At 38.0% G+C, this 26,000-nt stretch overlaps 1 protein-coding gene across 1 annotated transcript in view; it reads right to left on the reverse strand.

Annotated features, from left to right (window-relative positions):
- The window catches only part of LOC118783296 (zinc finger and BTB domain-containing protein 20-like), a 58,889-nt gene extending 34,716 nt beyond the window's left edge, over nucleotides 1-24,173 (reverse strand). The window contains exon 1 of the mRNA XM_036537082.1: nucleotides 24,123-24,173. The gene's annotated coding sequence lies outside the window, so the exon portion shown is untranslated. The remainder of the gene's footprint in view (nucleotides 1-24,122) is intronic.
- Nucleotides 24,174-26,000: the final 1,827 nt, after the last annotated feature.

The following is a 26,000-nucleotide window of genomic DNA, read 5'->3' on the forward strand; positions in this document are numbered from 1 at the left end:
GGTTAGTTATGCAACAAGCTGCCTGGCTGACAGTTGACATAACTGCCAACAGATATCAAACTAGTTACCTAGATTACTGCCCTGAATAAAACAATATAAAAAACTGCTAATCCCACATCACTCCTTCTTTTTATGGCAATACTAATGACAGAAATAGGTATCATAACATGAAAAAGCCATAGCTAGCTGGCTGGTAAAGTGTAACCTGACTAGTAGTGAAGAGTATTAGACATCCAAACTTACCCCTGACTAGATATAAAACAGCTGGAGTAGCTTAAATAAAACAAGCCTACCAACAGCTGGGCTGCAAGAACAAAGAATAACTTGGCAAGTAGCTAGCTATAATAAATTAACATCTAGCTAGCAAGGTAGCTGTCCCTAATATTGAGCTACCAGTTTTCTGCAAATAGACAGTGGCTAGAATGGAAGTGCTAAAACTGCCGGGTGGTAGTGTAGAGGTCAAGGAGATGGCCTTGTAAAGGTTTCAGGCTTGTTTCTTATGTGGGACAGTGCTGTTGTACCCTTGAGCAAGCTGTTTAACTTGTAAAATTGATTTAGAAACTGCCCAGCTGTATAAATGGACAATGTAAAAGTACAAGCTATGCAAGTCACTGTGGATACAAGTACATGTTAAGCAAAGAATATGTCTATGCAAAGTAGCCATGCCATTATGGCGTATTATCTTACTGTTCAGGTATATTATATATGGGAAAGCCCCAACAAGACTCTTACAGCGTGAGCTATATGTTTTATGTAATGTGTACATAAAACAGTCTCAATACATCTGAATTGAAGGGAATTATAGACATTATACAGGGGATTCTATTATCTGTGATATATATTATATATATATCACAGACCAACTCTTGCTGTAGGGTCAACAATAAACTGTACTTGGTACTGTTATGGAATGAGATGCTCCAAGAAAGACTACATCTGAAATCATCAGTAAATTCTATGTTTTCGCTTTCCTTGTGAAAAAGTGAGAAAAGCAAAGACAGGACCATGTGCTGGCACACCCAGCTCTGATGGCCAGAGGAAAAGAATTGTTTTTAAAGCCTTACTATTTTCAATTATTCATATGTTTATTTAAAAATAGGCTGACAAGCACCTGTGAAAAAGTAACAATCCACCTTTTTGAATCAACGTGATACTGAACCATCTGTCTCTCAGTTTGAAGCAGTGATCAAAGACGGGCTGTCATACACCGGAAACAATGAGACAGAAGAACATGGTAGGGGGTTTAAACAAAGTGCGGCCAGTTTAAAAAACAAAACATAACAAAACAAGAAAAAACTGGATCCATGTTGTTTTCACAATGAAACCATCAACATCATATGGCAGAACAACAAACACTGATGAATTTTATTACACTGCATTCAAATTAGTGTTGATGTGGGTGGCACTGTGTAAAAAGTCTATGTATAAATTGACAAAACAGCAAGCACAACCCCCTGTTTTGATTATGACCTCCACCTCCATCTACCAACAATTAATTAAAAATGTCATTCACTAGTTAATTGCATTCACCGTTTCGTCACTCTGCCTACATTAACAGGAGTGGCCCAGGTCCACCCACCTTCGATGCTGGCAAAGTGTGTGGTTTTTGCAGAAAGAAGGCAAAAAGGCACCACCCCCTCTTTGGCTTGTGACCCCTTTTCTGCTTGGCTCCTAACTGTGTTATGGCTAGGCGGCAGTACAGTAACTAATGAGCCAGACATTCATTTCTGCATAAGAAATCAATGATTTTCTATCATCACTATAAAGTGCCTTTCCCTTCATTCATATATTTTATTCATGTGCCTTTGCAAAAGCTGATCCACTAAAATTCTAGCTTTTTGGGTGGCAACGTGGAGACAGATGTCATTCAAACCCATCCAATCAATCAGCAGCAATGGTGAAAGCCTCTGAATCTGGATATTATGGACACAACGAATTTTGGAAAATACATTATATGGACAAAAGTACTTGGCCACACCTGTTTTTCAGGGTTTGGGCTAGGCCCCTTATCTCCAGTGAAGGGCAATCTTAATGCTTCAGCATACCAAGACATTTTGGACAATGCTATGCTTCCAACTTTGTGGCAACAGTTTGGGGAAGGCCCTTTTCTATTCCAACATGACTGTGCCCCAGTGCACAAAGCAAGGACATGGTTTGATGAGTTCGGTGTGGAAGAACTTGACTGGTCCGCACAGAGCCCTGACCTCAACCCCAACGAGCACCTTTGGGATGAACTGGAACGGAGATTGCGAGCCAGGCCTTCTCGTCCAACATCAGTGACTGACCTCATAAATGCTCTACAGAATAAATGGGCACAAATTCCCACAGAAACACTCCAAAATCTTGTGGAAAGCCTTCCAAGAAGAGTGGAAGCTGTTATAGCTGCAAAAGGGGGACCAACTCCATATTAAAGTATATGTATTTGAATACAATGTCATTACAATGTAATGGTCAGGCGTCCAAATACTTTTGTCCATATAGTGTAAGTGACAATAGCTGCAAACATAACAGAAGTTGTCGGTACAATGTAACCAAACTTATAAATTCATTAAATTGGTTTTAACCTCACTGGGTAGGGGCGAAAATTTAAAAATTTAAAAAAAGGAGGATGACGCTACTATTCTGAACATGTAGGTATATGAAATATGTGTGAATATGTGTGTAAGGAATAATGAGGAATTAATGCAAATCACCCATCTCTCCCTTTCACGATAGCTCTTCACTCCATCTAGTGGGAGAAGGGAGTACTATCCATGATGACTTACCGTTAAAATCACACTACAACACCGTAACAACCTTGTGTCAGTTTGATCTGCAAATTGGGTGGGCACCTCTGTCACCTGACACTATCAGAATACAGGCAGCAAAGACCATTCTGGAAGTCAGTCTGTCCCAGAGATAAGGGTCTAAACATGGCATAGAGAAACCCATGGAGCACCATTGGCAAAGCAACAGTGAGGCATATTGACCCCTCTGTCAGGTTTGATTTGTCACCATTTGCTTCTGTGAAGGTTATACCCAACATCTCCATAAATATGCCAATATACCATCTGAGGTGCCCTACTACACTGCAAACACCACAACAAACCAAAAAAAGTGAGAGCCAAGAAATGACATCATACATCTTGCTGATCATACCCTGAATGTCCTCTAAATGGATGCTATTAAATTGCACAGCTTGGATCCGTGGAACTTTTTGGTATATTTAGAGTGTATACCATCATCCCAGACAGCAGACCTAAACTTTGTACTTTTCTTTCAGGTTTTCACACCTCTAATGCAGTAAGTTAAAAAAGAATTTCCTCTCATATCTACCTTAACTTTCTTTCTTTCCACACAGATGACTCAGTATCATTAATCCAGACTTGTGCATGAATGAACACATCTGTTTAAAATCGATAGATATTTCTTCAAGACTCCATGCGCTATTAATGAAATATAGATTTCAGTGTCTTTTTCAAATGACTGACAGCTAGCTAATGCCCGCAGTGATGCATGGTTACTGTCTATATATTGGATGTTAAGACCAAGAAGAGAATGCTTGCTTCTGAGTGTTGTTTTGGAGCTTGTCATGATAGCTATCTGCAGCCAAAGAAACCATGTTACAAACAGCTTGTACAGCTAAGTGAGACTGAATCTCCCAGTAGTTCTACAGTTTGAGTCACAGTGTTTCAAAAACCTGTATCCACACACATGTTGTAAGGAATCTTGTCTTATTTGGACATGTGTTCAGGTTTTTTGCACACCAGAGACTGAGGTGTGCTGTAGCATAAGTACGATGACAGGCTGGTTGTACAGCAGCATACACTTCCAAAACAGGAAGGCCCTCTGTACGCTATGCCAGTAAAATAAGTACTTGGGCATGGATTGCTCTGACTGGATGCCTGACTATTGCTGTACATGGAATTGCTCTATGCCCCTCAGGTCTTTTACATTTGCTGAGTTGGAACATTACATGTTCAATCGGATTGAGGTCTGCAGATCGAGATGGCCATTTGAGAACATTTATTTTGTGCTTTTTTTTTGTAGATTTGGATGAATGCTTTGGATCATTGTAAAGTTTGGAACATCCATTTTGGCCAAGTGTGATCTTCTAGGCATAAGGAACCAGGTTTTTGACAAAATACTCCTCGTACACGTGGGAGTTCACAACTCCCTCTAGCTTAACAAGGGTTTCAGGCCTATAAAAGCAAAGTAGCCTCAAAACATAATAGACCCCCTGCCATCTTTTCATCCATTTGGTGTGGATTTTAAAGCTTTGCCTTCTTGATGCCAAACATAATGAACATGTCCAGAGAGCCCAATTTTCATTGACCAGAGGACATGCTTCCAAGTGTAATTCAGATGTAGTAGTCATAATATTTCAGATGTCATTTAAAAAAATTTGAGTCAATTTTTGTGGTTTCCTTCAAAGGGGCTTCTTCCCTGCAACCCAGACATGAATGCCACATTCATGTATGTGGTTTTGAATGGTACTTTTTTGACACTTTGTATTCTGAAGATGCCAGTTTTTTGAAATCTCGAACTTTTACAGTTCCATCCAAAACAACTTATAACACCACCCATGGTGGAAAGATACACTTGTGTCCTCATTCTAGCAGGGTAGACATACCAGTAGCCTTACGTTTTTGCAGAATATTTGTGTAAATTTATTATTGTTGGGTTTTATTTAAAAAGCACAGGAAATCAAGTATTTGTCATAGATCCCCTAAAGCCACTGGGCACTATGGGATCTGCTTTGATAAGTATGACGTGTACTCTACTCGTATTACAGGCTAATTCCCTGTAATAGTATATGGCACACAACAACCGTGATGTACCTGTAATTCTCTATTTTTACCATGACAAACCCACCTAAACTGTTAAATTTCTCTTCTATTTAAGCAGGTGCTTACTTACACCCACCTACATTTTAGCATTAAAATATGGGAGAATTAAAGAATTGAGGTTTTATCTTTCTTGAATCCCGCAGCTGATCCTGCAGTGGAAAATAGCATTACCACTCACTGAGCCGCTTCCCTTAGCCCAACAGTTCCCTCTGAACACAACAACCCTTATCAGGTCCTCTCCCCACTGTACTGACCATGAACCCCCTACCCCCAACATCGCCAGACTTAGACTGAATTCTAGCAGACGGTACAGCTGGTGACCACCCTCCCCATGCTTCCAGAAGCCCAGTGCTGGCACATTTATCAGGTTACTCCTCGGCACCACCCACAGCGGATCAAGGCATTACGCTCCCTTTGTAGCGCACATATAATGGCAAATGGAAATGCAGGTTCCTGGTATGTGTATTTATGCATGCATCCAGTAGAATTAGAAGGACTTGACATTTATTGGACGGAGGACAAGCTATTAATATGTTAATGTGTTATTTGGAGTTTGTTATCACACAATGTGGGTTTTGAGGTGTATTATAGTATTTGTAATGGTGATTTTATGTTGCCCTTTTGATTATATAATTGCTTATTACTGTTGGGTGCAGTATTAAAAGGCATCTGTGAGCAGCAGCAGTATATGGGAGTGGCAGACTGTCTCTGTGCCAGTGTAGTTGAGAGTTTCAAGGTGAACACACTGCCTTGTTTACAGTGTGTTCTGGTGATTACTTGCAAGGTAAAGTTTTTGCTAGATTGTTTTCGTTTAATTAGAAACGGAAATTGGAAAGGTCAGCCGAAGGTTCTGTGTCCCACTACAACAACATTTCAGCATCCTGCCCCATTCACACATGCACAACACTTCCTCTGTATATAAATGCATATACATTTTGTCTCTCTGCTGACACTCTTATCCAGAGCGACTCCATAACTCAAGCACCAAGGGCATACACCTAATGACATAAAACGTTACACAAACTGGACACCACCATTGACACACACACACACACACACACACACACACACACACACACACACACACACACACACACAAGAGCCACCATCAAACACACAAGGCTGAGAATACAAATGTGCACCTGGCACCTACCCCTAACACAGTATACCTGACAGGAATACACCATTCCAATACAATTCCAACACATATCCAGGGTATCCCTCGATGGACTACTGTAGATAGACTCCCTTGTCTTGGAACAATCAAGTCTTCATACAATGAAGCCGAGAAATGAGGCTGTCACTTCAGTGCAGACACACCCAATAAATGCCCTGTTCAGTTAACCAGTGAACGAGCAGCTGGCTGAGAGGGGGAAACCTAAACAACTAGCAGTTAAAATGCACTTGTGAAACTAAGAAAACTAACAAAAACCAGTAACAATTGATCACACAATCCATATACAATAAAATGTGAATCCTTGCAATATTAAGCAACACACAGCTAAACTAAACACAGTTTCACACAAAAACAACATTAGAAAAGTGTTACTTATCTTAGCCCCAGTGAGATAACATCAATTATGAATGTCATAAGTTCACACCATCCAAATTACAAGAACCCTGAACTAATTGCCCTCCTTCAAGGTTTTAAGCTTCCAACTGAGAGGTGGATGCCCTAAACTACCAACTAATTAGACTAGCAGTTAAAATGCACTTGCAAAACTAACCAAGGCAAAAAAAACAATAACAAACAATTGTCATTTTATAACAAAATATCATATGTGAATAAATAATTCCTATATTACTTACATCAACTTGCAGAAGGCTTGAATAAACTTTAACAATTAAAGAAGAGAAAAAATACCCCTCAAAGTCAACTTTAAAACTGAAGCCTGGTTTGCTCACTACTGTGTTGGGCCCAACCACATAAATTCATCAATTTGATGATGATTATCCATCTGCTACAGCACCTACAAATACTGGGCTCTGCTCTAAGGGTTAACCTCAGTACTGCAACATGTAATATGATACTTAAATCAGTTTAATGGTGCATAATATTAAAGAAAAAAAAACTGTTTAGAATTTGAATACCACCCTATTTTGAATATTATTTTCTATCACTAATCACTGAAACGCCTCATATGTAAAACATTTTGAGAGAAAAGTTATGTGGTTAAGTGTCTGGATGTATCAGGCTAAGTGCGTGGGTGCTGGTCGGTATGGAAGGAGAAAGGAAGGAGCTTTCTATGGATGAACAAATGAAGCTTTCTATAGATGAACAATGCTGCCTTCTTTAGCCTTTCAGCAGAGATAAGTTTTACCAAAGACATGAAGCTGGGAATTCTGTAGGCTGTGCTGTCTTAAAATTCCAAAATGTCATCATAAGCACCTTGAAGAACAAAGGACAACAAATGCAAACCAGAAGGACAGCTTAATGTGACAATGTATTAGTGTCATGAAAATAGCACCATCTCATTGCGATGATGCTTTGATGACCTTTTTGACCTGAAAAGGTGCAGCACTACTTTTAATGAATTCCTTTACTTTGTTGAAGCATTAATAAAGCGGTGTTTTGACCTAAGAAGCTTTTTTGTTTTGCTGTATTAGACTCATTTTTTATTTTCAATGTTTTCACTGTTTGAGAGCAAAGAGATGTAAAAAAAAGGAGGGAAAGCAACACAAATACACCTGAAAATATTTTGCTCTATGGTGTAAATGAGTGGTGTCAAAATAGAGAACAACGTTTGGTTTTAATCGTTTTGTTCTATAAGTAGGTTGATTACAGTGCTATAGGTGACATGAAGATGTTTCACATTCCTAATTCCCATACACTCTTAGATTTTAACTTCAGATTTTGAATTTTTTCCTTTATTATTCACAACACCTTTGTCTAAAGTGTCTAAAGTGAAATCTGTAGCTTTTTATGCAGCAGGCCTTGGTTGTCATATGAATAAGGCAGAGGCCCCGTTTACCTGTCAAGATCACTTCCAAAAGCACAGAGCTGGTCTTTTACTTGGTTCTCAAGAAAAAAAAAACTATCCATGGCACTGCCAGTTAGTTACAGGCACGTAGATAAAAATGAATATTTTCACCTCTTGGTGTCAATGTACTCAAATGTTATGATGATACAGTCACTCCTAAGCTGCCTACCCAGCAGCCCCTTGCAGCTCTAGTCTTTAGTGACTTCCCACTCCCAGGACAGATGGCACATGCTGATTTATTCCTTGACTGATTTGTTATGACATCACTTTTTCAGCAGTTGAGCAATGGTTCACACGAACAACCACATACATTTGAATCCAATGTTCAAAGAAACTGGGTACAAAAATGACTTTGGCCAGGACAGAAAATATGTGGGATCCATTATAGACACTGACCAGCTATCTCACTAGTTATTAATTATTTGCCCTTACTTGCTCCTAGTTCTGATTTTATAAATTATGTCCTAATATTACAAATGTTGTTTTAAATTAACTTGTTTTACCACATCATTTTTTTCTTTCCTTCTATCTTGTTTTACTGCCGTCTCTATTACTTTGTTCAGACATTGTTGTATGAAGGGTGCAATACATGCAAGGCTGAAGTACAAATGTTTGCATGGCATCATGTCTGTATCAGAACCTTCACAACACAGTCAGCGCTTCCAGCCTTCATCGACCCTTTTTCTTCCCTCATTTCAATTTTTAATTCCTGTGTAAACAGCACTGTGTCACTGGACTCTCCTTCAGCTGCACGCTGATCAGCTTTTATGTGAAAGCATTCCATTTGATCTACCTTATTTATGTCAGTTGTTCCAATTTAGTAGTTCCTGCACAGAGTGCTGAGGCTCCTGAATAATTTGATGTTTCCATATGCGAATGCTCTGCAGACGTTTTGAAAATGTCAGATCCTTGTTGGCTGATCGTGTTATCCAATGCTAAAACAGTGAACAATGCCTTTTATGTGAAACCGAGTTTTACATTTTGCTGCCAAGGTCCAGAGAGCTGTAAAAAATCAACTGTCTGACTTTTCATATTTAATATAAATATACCTCTTCATTCCCCATCTTGCTGTTTTAGTTTAGGCTTGTTTCACCATATTTTATAAATGGTGAATAATATGTATAGAAAAATATATAATAATATATACAGTTTTATACTTTTATAATTTTCTATATATATGATTGTATTATCATATATATAGAAAATTACACTATATATACACAACAATTAATATGGTATATATATATATAAAGGGGTTTTTCTTTTGAACGTTTTAACCTAATTGTCAGTAGAAACCAGCAGAAACCCTGTTCATGTCAATGTTAGGCGACTGGTAACTGTCTTCTATGAGTGGTGGTAGACAGCCCTGTTTAGAGTAAATTACAAATCCCTTTGCGCCTGTCTCGGACTAAACTGGGAAACAGTGTAAGCAAGGCTCCTAACCAAATGGCTATTGGTTTCATTCTCCGCTGGGGCACTGTACCCTTGGGCAAGGCACTTATTGAGACTTGCCTCAGTAAATATCCAGGTGTATAAATGGATAACATAAAAATTGTGACCTATGTAAGTTGCTAAAAGAGTGCAAAAGAGTGTCTGCTATATGACAATAATAGTATTGCAATGTAATAATCCAATCCAAATTCATCTGACCAGACCCAAACCATACTTGCCAAATTTTTACACAGTAATCAGTGCACTTTGTCTCCCCTGCTGCTCCACATCCAGTTCTTGTCATGCCCCAAGCTCATTACTTTTTGGTGTATCATTTTTAAATTGCTCTCATAGGCCCTCGATACTGACTAGCAACACTGTCCGTTAACTGCTATATTTGGAGTGCCAGATAAAAGCCTCTCTATCACTGCTGAAAAATCTGAAACAAGCCTTTGCATTTGCCTACACAATTGCATTCAGACAGACACTATAGACCTCCCCTATGGTCTCTATCTGGTCTGGACCCCCTCTACCTCTTTCTAGCTCTGGGAAAACAGCTTGAGAAATTCAAACATACAATTGGAGGGTCGGTCAGTAAGTTCTGCTCCAGATGGTAACCTTCGATTCCTTATTTTAATCAGTTCTCGAATGCAGCATAAATGACTGTGCTTTATGTACACGTAAAGGTATTGATTCAATTTTCACCCACTGCTTTTACTTCATTGTTCCTTTGAGTTTTCAGATATTGTTTTTCAGCACGTAAAAAGACTGGAAATAAAACAGTCCGACATTTTCTGGTGCCAAAAAAAGAGAGAGAGAAAAAAATAGACCTGGCTGTATTTGTCGGCCTTCAATCCTACCCAGACTTTTCTGAGCAAAGAGGGCATCAAGAAGTCTTTGCTGAGTGACTTTGTCTTGTTTGGTCACATGGGATGGTGTCCAAATCAGATTAAAATTTATTTAGACCTATTCACTTTAATAAACTTTATAAAAAACGAACCATCTGATCCATAATCATGGAAGTTTACTCACCTATTCCACTCATCAAAAGAATATTTCTGACTTCTGTTCAGCTTGTTGCACTGTATTTGATTTTTCAATATTTTCAAAGTTAGTAAAACATAATATCAGTATAATATCAGCATGAACATTTCAAATCACTCTTGCAATCTGTACGCCAGAGAGGCATGGCAACAGATCATAAATGTCAGCTGCCATATTGGATGTGGTGCAGATGGGGCCTGGTTTTTGCTTGGCACCGGGTCATTATTGCTTGCAGCTGTATTTTATAAAAATAATTTTTCCACTTTGTCTGAACATTTCTACCATAGGTACTGTACCAAACAAAAACTATAACTTGCAAACACCTAAGGTAAGGTAGTAATTAAAAAGCTAAGTAAAGTAAAAATCTAAGGTAATTACAGTTGCTTTCTTCAATATTAATTTTTCTGGTATCATTTGTCCAAACACAGCTGTGGCAAACTTAGATATTAGACAATTCGATGATAATGCTTTTACCAGTATCAGAGATCATTTACCCTTCACATTTCCAAATTTTTGATTTAACCTCCCTGTGTACTATGCATAAACAAATTGTTGCATATGGTTAACTGTAAAGTGGTTATACCCAAGTTTTCTAAGTCTAGCCCATATATGCCTCCCACTCATCACTAATAATGGTAGATCCAGCTTGAGCGTACTTAACAATGATGGGAATTAATTTACAGTGCGATATGTTTTTTTGCAAGCATTAGTACCAATTTACATGAAGAGCCCTTCAGCTTAATAAGCATCCCAAATTCCCATCACTTTCTGCTCTAGGCTGGTTGCAGTCTGTTACTACAGTGCTATAAATTTGGACAAAAATCAAACACAAATGAATACATAACTAGATTTAGCATTCATTCTTAACTCTTGAAAGTGAAATGTTAAATGTTTGGGGATTTCATGTGACAATCAATTACTTTTTTGGGAGGGGATTAGGCCAATAGTAGTTATCCTATTAGAACAACTTTTTGTCCTAAGAAACCAATCAGAACAAAGTAAAAAAGGCATACGCAATGATGCTGCAGCTACTCATGGGAAGTGATTGAGAAAATTGATCCAAGTATTTGTCTCAATGAGATCACAATAATGCCTGCTGCTTTACTCTAACGCAATTCTGACTACACTCTGAGCTCCTTCCAACTAGTCTTAAATGCAGGAGCATTGATCAATTGATCATACAGATGGAGGTGAGCTCCCAAATGACTCAAACAATCAACGTCCTTGATGCGGGTGCAGGTTGAACCCTATGGCGTGGGTTCTACCCCAGCTGTGTCAGCTGCTGACAGCAACGATGTGCTGAGAGAGGCACAACAAATTGGCTTCGTTCTGCCAGAGCAAGGCCTGGGTACATCAGCTGGAGTTCCCTCATTGTGCTGCTCTTGGTACCATTTCACCTACAAGTTGCTCAGGTAACAAGAGGGGACATGCCTATCCTCTGCCACCTGGTGCACTGTGGGACGTGTGGTGTATAAAATAGCCATGGTATATCATGTGTATGAGAGAATTCTATACATCTATACATTCTATGTACCAGCGCACCCTCCCTCCCATGTGCTAAATAAGTGGCGGTGGTGATATGAGCGTAATGTATGTAATGGCCATCACAAGGGATGGGTAACAAAGGGGAAAAATACAAGATACAGCAAAGATTCTGAGTTTCCTAACAATGCCAAAGGATAGTAGGAAATTCAAGCACACACTATTCATCTTTTGTTAACCTCACTTCTGTTACGTACAGCATGTGTAACAGGCTGTATGCTGCATGAAGAGGAAACACACCTGGGTTACATTCCCCACGAGTGCTGACAACTGCTAATAATTACAGCAAAGCTGGCTGTGATACATGTGTACATGTGGTTTTTAAGTAAAATCTTTAGCTTTGTTTTAGCCATTTCTAATAAACCCATTAGGGGCAGTTTAGGGGCAAATTTACATGCCTTGGAGGTATAGCAAATAAACTTGTGGTGCAATATTACTTGTCTAAAAACATTTGAATTACTGGTGGTTGGTGGATGATCTTTAGCTGAAAACTAATGGCATAAATAAAGCATGTTTAATGCCTTTCACTGTTGAAATACTAACCATCCAAGTACATGTTGATATTGTGGGGACACCTTCCACCCCCAAACAGGCCAGATGGATTTGTCCAACAGGCGAATTCACAATTGAGAAGGTAAAATGTAGTGAAATTGTATAAAATGTATCCTTCAAATATCACAATGGACCAAACATGTGTGCAAGTTACAGCTAAGATGATAATACATTGCTAGGTATCTAGTAAGGAGCTAACTAACTAGTTGCTTAACAGTCTTCATTTTTAAGTTAGTGAAAAATGTAACAATTAAAGGACATTACCTCCTGTTTGAGGTATTGACTTGCAACTTTCCCAGTCTGTTCTTTCATCTCCTCTCTCAGTGTTATTTTTGGGTTGTTGCTACTTTGTTTCATCATCATAAGACAATCAGCCAAGTATTGGCTTTTGAAATATCTCTGAAGTCTACATTTTGACCTAAGTAATACAATTCATTTATATTGTACAATATTGTACTGATCTGTAGGCAGTTTTGTGTAATCCAGTCTGATGTTGGCTCTGGGTTGCATGATATGGATGCCATTTCCTTACAGTATTTGACTGCCCACATCCATGCTATATTGGATGGCTATATTTAATATTGTTCCTTTTTAACAAATTATTTATTTATTTTTATTTAGCCAAAATGAACCTAAAATACTAAATACTCAATATGCATGAATATTCAACCTATAAGTAGGACAAAAATGGGCAACAAAACACGTTTAACTGGCTTGTTTGTAGGCAGTAGAGGAAGATGTCTAACAGCAAGAGCAGTTTCTTTAAATAAGGCTGGGGTGTGGTTTTGGTACCATTTTGAAACTCTTCTAGCCAGCTAGAATTGTGATTTTGTTTTGCCGACACACATTGTTAGTGAGCTTGTGAGTTAGCTAGTGAGCAAACCATTAACTGAGAGAGATACAGTATATGAAGTCGATTCCATTTGGATGGCTAACTGCCAGTTCTGTCATCTTCTGTTGGTTGCGGTCTAGCAGAGAAACCCTGCTAATGCTAAAAGGTAGGTAAGCTAAACAGCTGCAGAGCTCACTGCAGAGGGCATGCGAAAGAAGAGCCAGAAACCAACCAGCCTTCTGCTACAGACAGTGATTACGCCCAAAGGACTGCTAGCTGCTACATGGCAGTGGCACACATCTTCATAACATTTTTAAAAAACAAATAAGCAAAATGATAAACCAAAAGGCACTAAACCAAGCATCACTTGGGACAATGGTGGATTTATAGTTATGCAACACCTTATACATAATGTTGTACCCAATAATTGTTAGAAGCTACAAAAACAAAAAAAAAACTCCTACACAAAAACTTGACCTGTCACTGAGGAAGCCATATTGCCCTTTGATATACAGATCTTTCTACAACAACTGTGTTTCAACAACAGAGAAAACATGTCACATTTATTTGTGCTAGGTAATAATTCTTCACTCACTGTACTGTGGCACCCATCCACTTAAGACCAGCTATGGCAAAGCGTTAGGTTCTAACACTAATTCTGTGACAAGGTGCTTTTGTGCAAATATATGCAAATTAGGAATAGAGGTGTTAGGGTCAGTGTTTACTGCCAAAACAACAAGAAAATCTCCCTATATAAATTTGCATGCATGTCAAAACAATTGCATATACTGTCAGCTTTAGCATCACAAGCCTTAAAATGGATCTTCTAACTTTACAACTACGATTCAGTGCTATTTACTTCCATATTTACTTTATGTACAACTCTTTAGTTACTTTCTTTCAAACAGAAGCTAAGAGTATTAATCACGCAAATGTTGGTGGGACTTTTGGAGCATCTCTGAAGGGACAGACATGAATTGAATTTTACACTGCGAATCTGTTTGGAACTTGCATCCTCTCATTATCACTTTTTCAATGTGTCTTAAAGAACCAATTATTCCAATTTCTTAGTTTTGAAAATTGTTGATTTTCAGCACACACAGGAGTGCAAGTGGAAATCAGAGGAAGTTGATTGTTTGATTTAATCCTGTCACATTAATTCTAGACCAGATGACCTGTATACAACAAATACAGATATCACTGTATATAGACTTTATAGAAAATCTATGAAGAAGGAGTGCTAAATCATCACATGGCCTTAATACCTGTGTAACTAACGTACATTGTAACTCAATAGACAGGTACAGCATAACTTCTGTGTACATTATCACATTGTATTGTATTAACCTGGATGCAGCTTTATTCACAGGGAAACCAGAAAACATGAAAAAAACAAGAAAACATGTATTTAGCTAGCTAGCTAGCTAACTAGCTACCAAGATACAAGTTAAGAACACCCCCATACTCGGTTCCCTTACACTACAAATCCTTATCACAGCAGCATACACATGCAAAAGCATACTTTCTGTCTGTATCAACAGATCTGGCATCAGAATCAAAATGTTACAGAGCGTTCCTGGATCCATTTAAACAGAAAGCTCAAAAAGATCAAAGTGCTAGCAACTCTGTCACTCAAATGTCCCTCTTAATACTAAAATAACACACCACCAGTCATCAAATCAGTAGGTTGCAATTACTTTTGGCTGCAGATTATGTACCAGTCGTAGAATTAAGTTAGCTAGTGTTTGCCAAACACATCGCAGTAATAAATGATGATTGAAACAACTAGGTAATGGAATAGATTCAGACCCTCCTACCAAATCCTCCAAAATCAGCGGGCCTCCAAATTCTGTTCTTTTTTATCTTATAGACTCCAGCTGAGTAAGGTCAATGCTTCAATTTTCTATCATACGTTGACTCCACATATCATTGTTAAATTCATCTAAAATAATTATTTCAGTTCTGCCCTCAATAAAATTAAGCAATGTTAGTGATAGTGTTAGTCATTGCCTCATATTTTGTATGAGAATCCCCAAAACAAAGTTTAATTTTTTCAAGTTTATTGATCAAGGATTCTTACATGATTAGGATTCTTAATAAAAATAATGATAAAATATACTACTTTAGTAAAATTAACATAATATTAAATGGATACTGCCTAGAGTCAGTTTCAGTCCCAATTCCTCTCAGTGACAAGTAAGTATCTTCCTATCAAAAAATACAGGGTCAGAGGGAGAGACAATTCCAGGTTTTCATCTGAACTCTCAGAACTAAATACCTGCATTGACTAGTGTTTCTCAATCCTACTCCTGAAGCCCCCCTGTCCTGCATATCTTCTGTCTATCCTTGCTCCAAACACACCTGATTGATTAAATCAGGTGTGCTCAGCTAATCAAAAGTGCCACTGATGAGTTCAGTCAGGTAGGTAGAGCAGGGAAAGATGGAAAACGTGTGGAGCAGGGGGGCCCCAGGAGCAGGATTGAGAATCAGCGCGCCATGGTTCCCAACCTGGAGTTCACACCCCCCTCAAGGGGGCGCCAAAGATCACAGGGGGTGCACAAGGCGTTGTCTGCTCTGATGTTGTGAGGTTGTCAAAATTAGATTTGCACATGTGAAATAAAATCATAATAACACACTTACTGGATAATCAAAAGTCTGAAAAAAAAAAAAAACTATTTAACCCTTTCGCGCATCACACCAGTGTGATTAGCTGTTTAGCGTGTATACTAACACCGGTGCGATTAGTACACGAGATTGGAAAAATTCTAGCTAATTTTAGCTTTGAGGAAACAGCGATTTAACATTAAAAAATATAACAAATGCGGTGGTGAAAACTATGAGAAGGTTACTAATGCTAATGAAAACATAACGAACGTAGGGAACTTAGTATAGTTAGTTATAATTTTTTTCATACTTTTATTGCAATTAATTTGTAATTCAGAACAACCACAAAATATTTTCATGTCCTTGCAATTATTATTATTATTTTTTGTGTGTATTTTATACACCTGGTGACACAAACAGAAGGAAAGAAAAAACATTCATCCATATAAACACATACATACATATACACACATGTATGCTCACAAATATTTATATGTACATACATACATTCATACATGCATACAGATATACCTACATCCATATATATAAATTTAACTAAAAGGGGTGTTAATTATACTAACTAAACCGGGACGAGCCAAAGAGAAAAGGAAAAAAAAACTATAATTGATGTAAATTTTTTCCAATAAAGTTTTGGAATGAAACACTTTATTCTTTTGGTTTTTGTGTGTGTGTGGGTTGGGTGTGGGGGGGGGGGGGTGCTCAGCTTTTCTTAGATACAACTAGGGGGGGCTCCAAGAAAAAGGTTGAGAACCACTGGATTAGACTCACTTTATGTACTAAGGCAAAAAAGTACATACTTCTTTTATTAGGAAATAAAAATCTGAGTCTAATTTGGTCGCTGAAAATCTAAACTCGTCCCCAAATTCTGGAAAACAATTAAATTCATGTACTGGAGCCTCTTTGACTGTCCCCCAACACGTTTTCCTTAACTCATTTTATTATGTCAGCTGGTTCCCACCTGGTTTAAATGCCTCCCTCCCCTTTATGCACCCCTGTTTTGGAATCGCAAATTGTACATTAGGTTTGTTTCATGGGGGCTTCCTCTGTACTCATCCGCTGAAGCGAGACAAATTCAGTCCTCCGATAGATTCGGAAGCAGTCAATGGATATTTTTCACACTACAAGTCACACAGCGTACCAACAGTGACGTGGGAGCTCAGTGGAGGATAGGCGCTACTTCAGTGCCATCATCTAAAGCAGCTCACATGCAACTGACGAAGAGCAGGCTGCTTGAGAGCCTTGAGCCAAGGAAACCCTGCTTAGACTACCCAATGCTATCCCTGGCAGAAATAAGCAACTTTGTTCCACCGCTGTCAGCTTGCAATTATTGTCCGCAGATGCCACTGCACTGCTCAACCTGCTATCAAGATGTGTGCCTTGCCGACTGGGCCACTCAGGAGACCCAGCTGGTTCCCTTATTGACATCCTTAACTTTTGTAGTCACTGAAAAAATGAAATCCACCTTTGTCTAAGGTAAATAATAGGACATTTCATTTTAATTTTATTTCTGCTGTAGAGGCTTGTAAGGCTTCAAACTGCATTATCCATATGAACCTTGCTGGTCAGATTTAATTGCCAAACCTATGACCGAAATTTTTAACCTGACTCTTCCATCTAACTCAGTATAACTCAAAAGTATACAAGACAGCCTACGGCTAGGAGTGCCTACATGGTAATTGTATTTTAAGTGAAGTGCAAGGTCTTTAATACTGTGGGTGAGATTCCTTTGATTTTATGGTCACTGAACTACATACTAATGCAGCTGGTTGGATTATCTTTCAGAGAGAACCCAGTGCATTAAATAAAGCTCTCTGGAGATCACTAAATGAGTTCTACAAGGTTCTGTCCTGGGCCTGTGTTATTTCTGATTTACACAAGCACCATTGATCTTGTTGTACGTAAGTCTAATTTCATTTAAATGCTGATGACACAATTATTTATTCATGTTTATAACAGTGTATAACAAAATTTAAGTTTTTCATGACTGAAACTACCAGGTGACTTGAAAATAATTACCTTAGATAGTATATATACTGCTCATGTGTCCTCTTCTAAATAACTGAGATTATTGGTCCATGAAAAGTTAGGTTTTAATACTCATACTGATAAACTTATAAGGAAACTGAAAGTAAAATTTGAGGCTAAAAGAAGATTTGGTTTTGTTACTTTCATACCAATCATTGATTATAACGCACATTATATAGGCATGGTTCACACATTGTATAGTGCATTATATTTTACTACAAATGCAAATGCAAAGCTGCTTATCCACCACTATCTCCCTAATGAAAAGGTAGGGTTGACCTCATTAAGTCATTGTACATTAATTCATTGGTAACTTTTTATTTACAAGACCATTATAGGAATCCCTTACCTGTGTGTTCTTTTATCTTAAAACTTAAACAGTCTAACGATCGGCTTTGTTAAAACAAACAGTTATTTATAAATCTTATTTTAAAAAACAGCCTGCCCATGCACTAAACATTGAAAGATGGCTTTTAATGGTTAGGCACCTACCATTGGAACAGAAACAGATCAGAATGGATTTTGTAATTCTTCCTGTTGATTTAAAGTCCATAAGCTTCCATACTGTAACTAAGGGGTCTTTTAAGTGATGAGGACTATTGCCACTTGGCCAGGTCTCCCTTGAAAAGAGATGTTAATCTCAATAGGATTTCCTGGAGAAATTAAAGATAAATAACAATATATTTAAAAATAAAATAAAAGTTTATGAAAAACTATGACATCAGCAGTCTTACCACCCAGCAACTTTCTCCTCCCTAATGACTAAAGCTAAGCAGGGCTGGGCTTGAAAAGTCCTTAAATGATAAACCTCTTGGAAGAAAAAAGATTGCTGCCTGAGGTAGTGTTGGTGGACCCAGAACATCCCTCTGCACTGAACAGGAGACCAATGCCCCATTGCAATGACAGGGACGTTGTGCTGTGGGGGAGGATTTCAGATGACACACTAAACCAAGGTTATGGCTCACTGTGGGCAGCAGAGATCACATGACCCTTACAGCATTGGGACTTTCCCTGCGTCCTGGTCAAATTCCTTATCTGACCACCCAATAATCACAAATAATGGAAATAATTTCAACCCGTTTTATCTCAGCTGATGTGTCATGAGCCTTCTGGTGCAGTGACTGACTGATGTGCATCACCCAGGAGACTGCCTCACACTGGTAGTGGTCGAGATGCTCTATCTCCCTGAAAGGTGCTATACAAATGCAGTCTATTACAATTGCAATTATTGTCTGCAGGAGAATTAGGGGGCCCATGATTCTAATCATTATACACTTTGCTACCTTTGAGCAAAATCTTTACAAACAAGCATTCAAAACATTAAGGGGCTTCACATTTGCACTGGGAATAGCGCTGCATCATAGTTTAACAATTCTTAAATGTATCTTTGTACTTTTATTTCCTTGTTTATTTTCAGAATTGGAAACAAGAGTCCTGCAGAGAGGAGCTGGTGTTGGAATATATTAACAGAAACAGCATGGAGAGGAGCACGCTGAGTATGTAATGGGGGGGGGGTTTGGGGGTGCACAAGGGAAGCTGGTGTGTGTCTGTGTGTTTTTGGAGTAATGGGGGGATGTGAAGTAATTACTGTCTACATATTAACATATGTGTCTTGTTTACATTCGCCATTGTATAAATGTATTTGCCACAGCATCAGTTCTTACAGTGTATGTTGCATTGGCATTACGTTATTGTCTTACTAATAAAGATAATGTCTTATTAATTGCTTACAATTTTTTTTTTACTATTCTTTGACCTTTATTATGATCTTTCAAAGATAAACTTTGGGTTTCATATGTAAACATACGGAATAGCTACTGAACTGACCACTGATCTCCTGGTGTATTACTGAAGAGTAATGATATAGCTAGTGATAGAGATCACATGGCTTTAACAAATCATTCACATACATTGTTGGACATGAGTTCCCATTAATACTGGGTTCGACTAAGAGAATGAATTTGTAGCCATTGGAATGCCAGGTATTCCATCCTCCAAGTTACACGTAGATGGGCATATATCTTCTGGACATCTCTAAGTGTTAGGCCCTTTTAAGGTTTCCCATTAAAATGAACTAAAATACCCTGCAGGCCCCTCAGTAGAATACTAGCAAGCTGTAATCCATGCTGTTAATGATGAAATGTTATCGTCACATATACTACAAAATTACCTAGCCACCTACCTAGCTGGTTAAGTGATTGTAACCAATACAATATAGCAGCAATATAAACTGGCTATTAAGTTCTTAAACTAATGCTATGGTTAACCAATTGTTATTTCTAGATAATATTCCAATGTGCAGTTTGATTCCTCTTTCGACATGTATTAATAATTAAAACTAGCCGGCTAGTTTTAATGTGCATTTGATTGCTCCCGTGTAGAGCGAAAAACAGGCCCTGTTGTTGAGTGAGTGCATCAGAGGATTGCATTCCTTCCCCAGTACACCTACATAACTACAGGGGTTGTCACAGTGAGGCGATAAAGGTATTGGCGATCTTCTGATTTTTCTCCTGACACTTACTGACTGTAGCTAGTTAGCTGGCTGCAGGGAGCTTACTATATAGATATCTATCGGGTGGCATACAGTATGCATGAAAAAATGCATATCCTCTATGTGGGATTAAAACAAATCAGTTTTTTTTCTCTTAAAAATGATCATTTGATAATTATGACAATCACTGATTAATCAATTCAATCTATTAAATTTAGAACATCCTTACTGATACTCCAGTGTCCTTTGAAAAATGCAAGGATGACGTTGTATTGTATTGGTTTCTGGTGATTAAGTCTGTATTTAGGTCAAATAGTACAGTTGTACATTCAAGTTTCACTTTGAAAAACATGCAATTTCTGGCTGGCAACACAGTGACTTCCAATTACATAGATAACGTCCAGTATCACCAATGCTAATTTTAGTGAATGAACAAACACAAATACAGATACTACAATGACAGATAAAAATAATTCATTGTGTCTACATCACTAAAATGTTAAAATGTCAGTTAAAATGTCTTATTTAGATGGTGAAAAATCTAAGTATATATTTTGTTACAATTCTTTTGCTTTGCTTCTTCAGCAGTTATGGATAAATACATATCAGCAAACATATGATTTAAAATAAATGACAAAGAAAATATCTACAGTTGAGGGATCAAACTTCAGTTGTGGCATCCATGATTTATTTGCCCATCCCTCAGAGTTTAGTCAATCAATCAATTGAGATGCACAGTCACAATAGTCACACAGTGTATATAGCTGGATTAATACAGGCTAGCAATCTCTTAAGTGAACCTGTAAACCTCACATTGGATTGATGTTCTGTTTATACAGAGACACAGTTTTACTAACCCTTGCCTCTCGTAACAGTTACATGGATAACAGCGAAGAGCTGAATGCTGTATCTCCCTTGACAAAAGCCATCCAATCTTCCTTTCCTTCCAGTTTTTCCAGCTGTGCAATGGCACCTCTTCAGCAAACCCTGTGCCAAAATACCACTGTGCCCGGAATATACACAATGACTCCCCACATTTTTTGACCACCACCCATCACCCTCCTACAAAGGGCAACATGCTGTTCGATTTTAGGCAAATATTGCAAATTAAGCACAGATGAAATTTTTTTCCCAATTGCAGTGATGTGAAAAGTGTGTAAAACCCATTGCACCGTGTGTGTTTGCTGTGCGTGCTGTTTTTACATCAAAAAATCGTGCCTGTAATGTTACTCCCCGGACAACACACATTCAGAAGAAGGGATTTTTTTCTTCAAAATTCACTTGTTTCACAGATGAAGCTCACAGAAGCTCTCTCAATTTAATTTACAAAAGTCTTGCAGTAGCTAGCTAGCTATCTTACTAATGCTAAATATACAGCTAACAAAAGACTGCTAACTTACTGAAACTGATAACAGAAGAATTCTACCAACAAATGAATAAAATAGTTCACTAAATACATACATGTTTAATTAAAGTTGAAAATACATATGCCTAATAAATAAATATGTACATATTTAATCATGGACTATTCAAATTCTATGATGAAATAAATTAAATAAGGAAATAATTCATTTATTATATAACTTAATTATGTATATGTTTATTTAATAGCTCGACATGAAATAAATACCTCCTTTCATCTGTCAGTTTAAAATGCATTATTCATTTAATTTTTAAACACGAAGGGAATAATTAATGCAATTGTCTTGTAATGTCCTTAAATTTCAGGGAATTCTAGAAAATCAGTGCAGGTATGTAACTGCCATGGTCTTGATGACATGTGAAAATGACTGATGTCAGGATAAAAGCAGATACAAGACTGGGATTAAAAACCAGACTACCATGTTCTTCAGTGAAAGTTCAAACTGTTTATCTATCCTTCTACCTGACTAGCTCCTGGCTGTTCCAATGATCTAGTATATATTTTATATAAACGTCTTTCATTTGTAAGACTGATGTTCTGCCATTTTGCTGCTTGGAGTAAGCCTGAGTTGCGCTTGTCATTTTGTGTGGTCAGAGTCGATACATCTGCGCTTGAATTGATTCCATCCTGCTTTATGAGCAATACAATCTTGACTGCATGCCTGACTGAGGACGCGGACATTACTTATGTGCAAATGGCATCACTGATGCTGATGGAAATTTGATTGATAGAAGATAAAATTAATCATGTATTTAATATTGGAAGATGAGATGAATTGTTTATTTCATGTTAAACTGTGAAATAAATAAATAATATGGAGTTCAATATTTACATATTAATTTATTTCACTGTGTATTTATTTTGTCATTTTATCAGTCATTAACTGATTGTGATTTAAGTTCTGTCCTCCATTGTACAATACCAAGCCAATTTAAATCAGTGGAAATGGGCAAATTAACATCATGTTACCTGATTATAGTTTCATTCACTCCATAGAAACAAAATTCTGAAATGAAGTTCCTGTGATTCTGCATGCTGTCTTTATTATTATTATTATTATTTATATATCTTTATATTATATCTTTTTTTTTTGCTAACCAAGTGAACTGGAATGGTGACATATTCAGCTTTCACACCCACAGATTGAAGACAGGTTCACAAAACAACCACCAACAAAATCAACTTGAAATAATGAATTGTAAAGTGTTTATGGTTATTTTAATCGTAGAATAAATTAATTTGATTTACAGTCAACTGATTTACAGTGTAAATAATTTCACTCTCCAGAAGATTATTTTGGGCAATATATGGAAAACGTGGACCTTTCTTCAAATCTTACCACAATGAAAACCTGCAACATCTGTGCCATTTATGACAAGTATAAATGAAAGGATTTCTCCCTGCTAAATGAAATGTTAAATCTTACATTTTTGAACAATACATGGGTGATGGATATATGTATGTTTATGGTATTTATATGTTATTTTTCAATTTTTGCCTGTATTGCAACAAAAAAGAGGCAGGTTCTATGTTAAAGGTGATTTTGAGGTATGTAATTTTTCCACTGACTGTGGATCAAAAAACTGTCCAACTTCAGGCCCCAGATTCTAGGTAAAATTTCTACCAAAGTATTTTAAAACCTCTCCCGAGTGGCTCAGTTGCCAAGGCTCTCATCTTAAGTACAGACTGAGGTCCAGGGCCCTGGTTCATTCTACGCAAACAATGACCTCAAGCCCACGGCGGCAGAACACTTAGGCTTTGTTCTGCTGAGGGCAGAAGTGAATAGGTTTGCCAGGGTTTGCCTGTCACATCACCCTCAGGCAACTGCCTGCAAGGTGCATGGACAACGTCCGTAGAGTAGCGCCTATCCTCCAACTGGCGCCAAAGTCGCTGTTGCGCCCTGTGCGACTTGAAAGTGTGAAACAGCCGCTGGCTGTGTGCGAGTGCTCCAGAGGGGTGCATTTTCCTCGCTTCAGTGCTCCTTTACAACTGCAGAGATTGTAGTGGTGAGACAAACCTGAATTCCAATCGGTGATTCCTAACAGACTTGCAAGAAGGGAAAAAACATAAATACCCCATCACAGAACCAGTCCATATCAGCAGAATGGAAAAGATTTTTTTTGCTGGAAGTTGTTTGTAACTGTACCCGAGTCAGTCACTGTACAGTATCTAATTTTTCTTTACATAATTTTGCTACCCTTCTACCTCACATTAAAAACTCTTCAATATTTATGGTAGGTAAAGCAAATGTCACTCATTAGCATATTAGCAAATAAACAAATTAAGCACCATAAATTATGAATCTTGGAGGAGATAATTAGAATATGTAATTTAACTGCAAGCTTACAGAGCATGTAAAATGATGACATCCTGGTGTTTTTGTCCAGTCGTTCCTCTGTCCTGCCACAGCTGACAAGGCAGGTGTTTATGTTGTGTCTGTGTCTATCCACACCCTGTAACTCATCCCTTGGGTGGGTCAGATCTGACAGGACAGCCAAAATGATTGATGGCGCCTACCCTGAAAAAGAAACATGGAAAAGTACACACTGTACATCTGAAGGAGAGAGCTACCATCAAGGAGACACTGTGCTGTTCTTCACAAGATACTGCATTTTTTATGTGGGCCTCTCTCCTGGCCCAGATACACAAACTAGGAAAATGTTGCCATGCTTGCCTTTATCAAAGATTATACTGTGACAAAATGTCTGGGACTGACTCCTCGGGGGCAGGGGAAGAGGAAGAAAAGGGAAATATAAAGTGTGACAAATTTGTTCATTTTGACAATGTGAAAATCCACGCAACACCCTCAAAAACACGATTTACCATGGGCTTCGCTGCAATTTTTTTTGGAAACCAAACTCTCCTACTGTATCTTGAAAGGCAGCATCTTTTCAGCTAACGTTCATATATATTAATCACTCTGCTCAGCACGCCTTGGCATTTTGGTTTCAGTTATCACAACGAATTTTCCAAAACACAAAGTGTTCACAGATAACGGCTATGTGGTTTTGGACAACTGCTTCATCCTGTTATTCTGAGGCTAAAAAATAAATTGCTGTCAATCAGGAAAGGTGTTTTTTTCTCTATGGTTCATCCACCTGCCACGTCTGTTTACTCCATTTTCGTTCATCTGCAAATTATTGACAGGGATGCATTTTACATACATGTTGTCTCCCCCCCCCCCCACCCCCCACAATAAATGAAGCCAATTCAATTATACACAGAACTGCACAGTGTGGAGCATATCTAAATATCTCACCCAGACAGACACCCTCATTATTTCCTTTATATTGTGACATACAATAAGACTCTTTTTCCAGCCTTTGTAATGGCTTGATAATTATCATTAAATAGACCTTCTAATTCAGCCGTTCTTTCTCAAGAGGAGAATTTTCTGTGCCTTCAGCACTCACTCTGAATGTAGCAGGCACAAATTTTGTGTACGATACATTCAATTACGTATCGTCATATTTTATCCATCAACATCCAGAGTGAGAGTCATGCGTGATCCATCAGACCAGACGGCTGATATACATTTCTTTATATAAGCAGAAAATAGATTGTGCGTGCCTGATCACTAGGTGTACACCTGTCACACCCCATCAATATCTCCCGCCCAACATCCATAGAGGCACACATGCAGTGCTGTGCTGTTTTTTTTTTTGATTATTTCACTCAGGGCGCTGAAACAAAGACAGAATGGAACAAAAAAATAATTATAATAAACCTACAGTCATTCTCAGACTGCCTGTGAACAAATTATCTTGTGTCTGGTGGAATTTTCCTCATATCTTGAAAAAAGGTAAATATGGCACAGTGGGATTAACCTCATCTGACATCTTTCGCATGAGCAAAATAGGGCTCAAATTCAGTGAGGGCATCCACTCCCCTTTGAAAAGGCAGACAGTTTATCCTAACATCTGCCGAGCCGACGAAGGAACAGAATCATTTTGTTTTTTTTTTTTTCGTGATTTTGTGTGTGACGTCATTTGCCGCATGTGTGTCAAACATTAAGCCAGGTGTACTTCTGACCTGGGAACGAATAAAGGGATGATATTAAATCTCTGAATGGCTTACATTTCAATTGGTTCTGTAAAGGATAGCTATAAAATATTTTTAAAAATCTTCCAATAACTGCTCCTGCTTTACTGAATAACCCAATAACTGTTTTTGATTTACCAGGGTTTGGAGTCAATCTCCCTGCTGTGTAACACAAGGTTGAGGG

The sequence above is a fragment of the Megalops cyprinoides genome, chromosome 9, assembly GCF_013368585.1.
Source record: "Megalops cyprinoides isolate fMegCyp1 chromosome 9, fMegCyp1.pri, whole genome shotgun sequence".
In the NCBI taxonomy this organism is placed as follows: Eukaryota; Metazoa; Chordata; class Actinopteri; order Elopiformes; family Megalopidae; genus Megalops; species Megalops cyprinoides.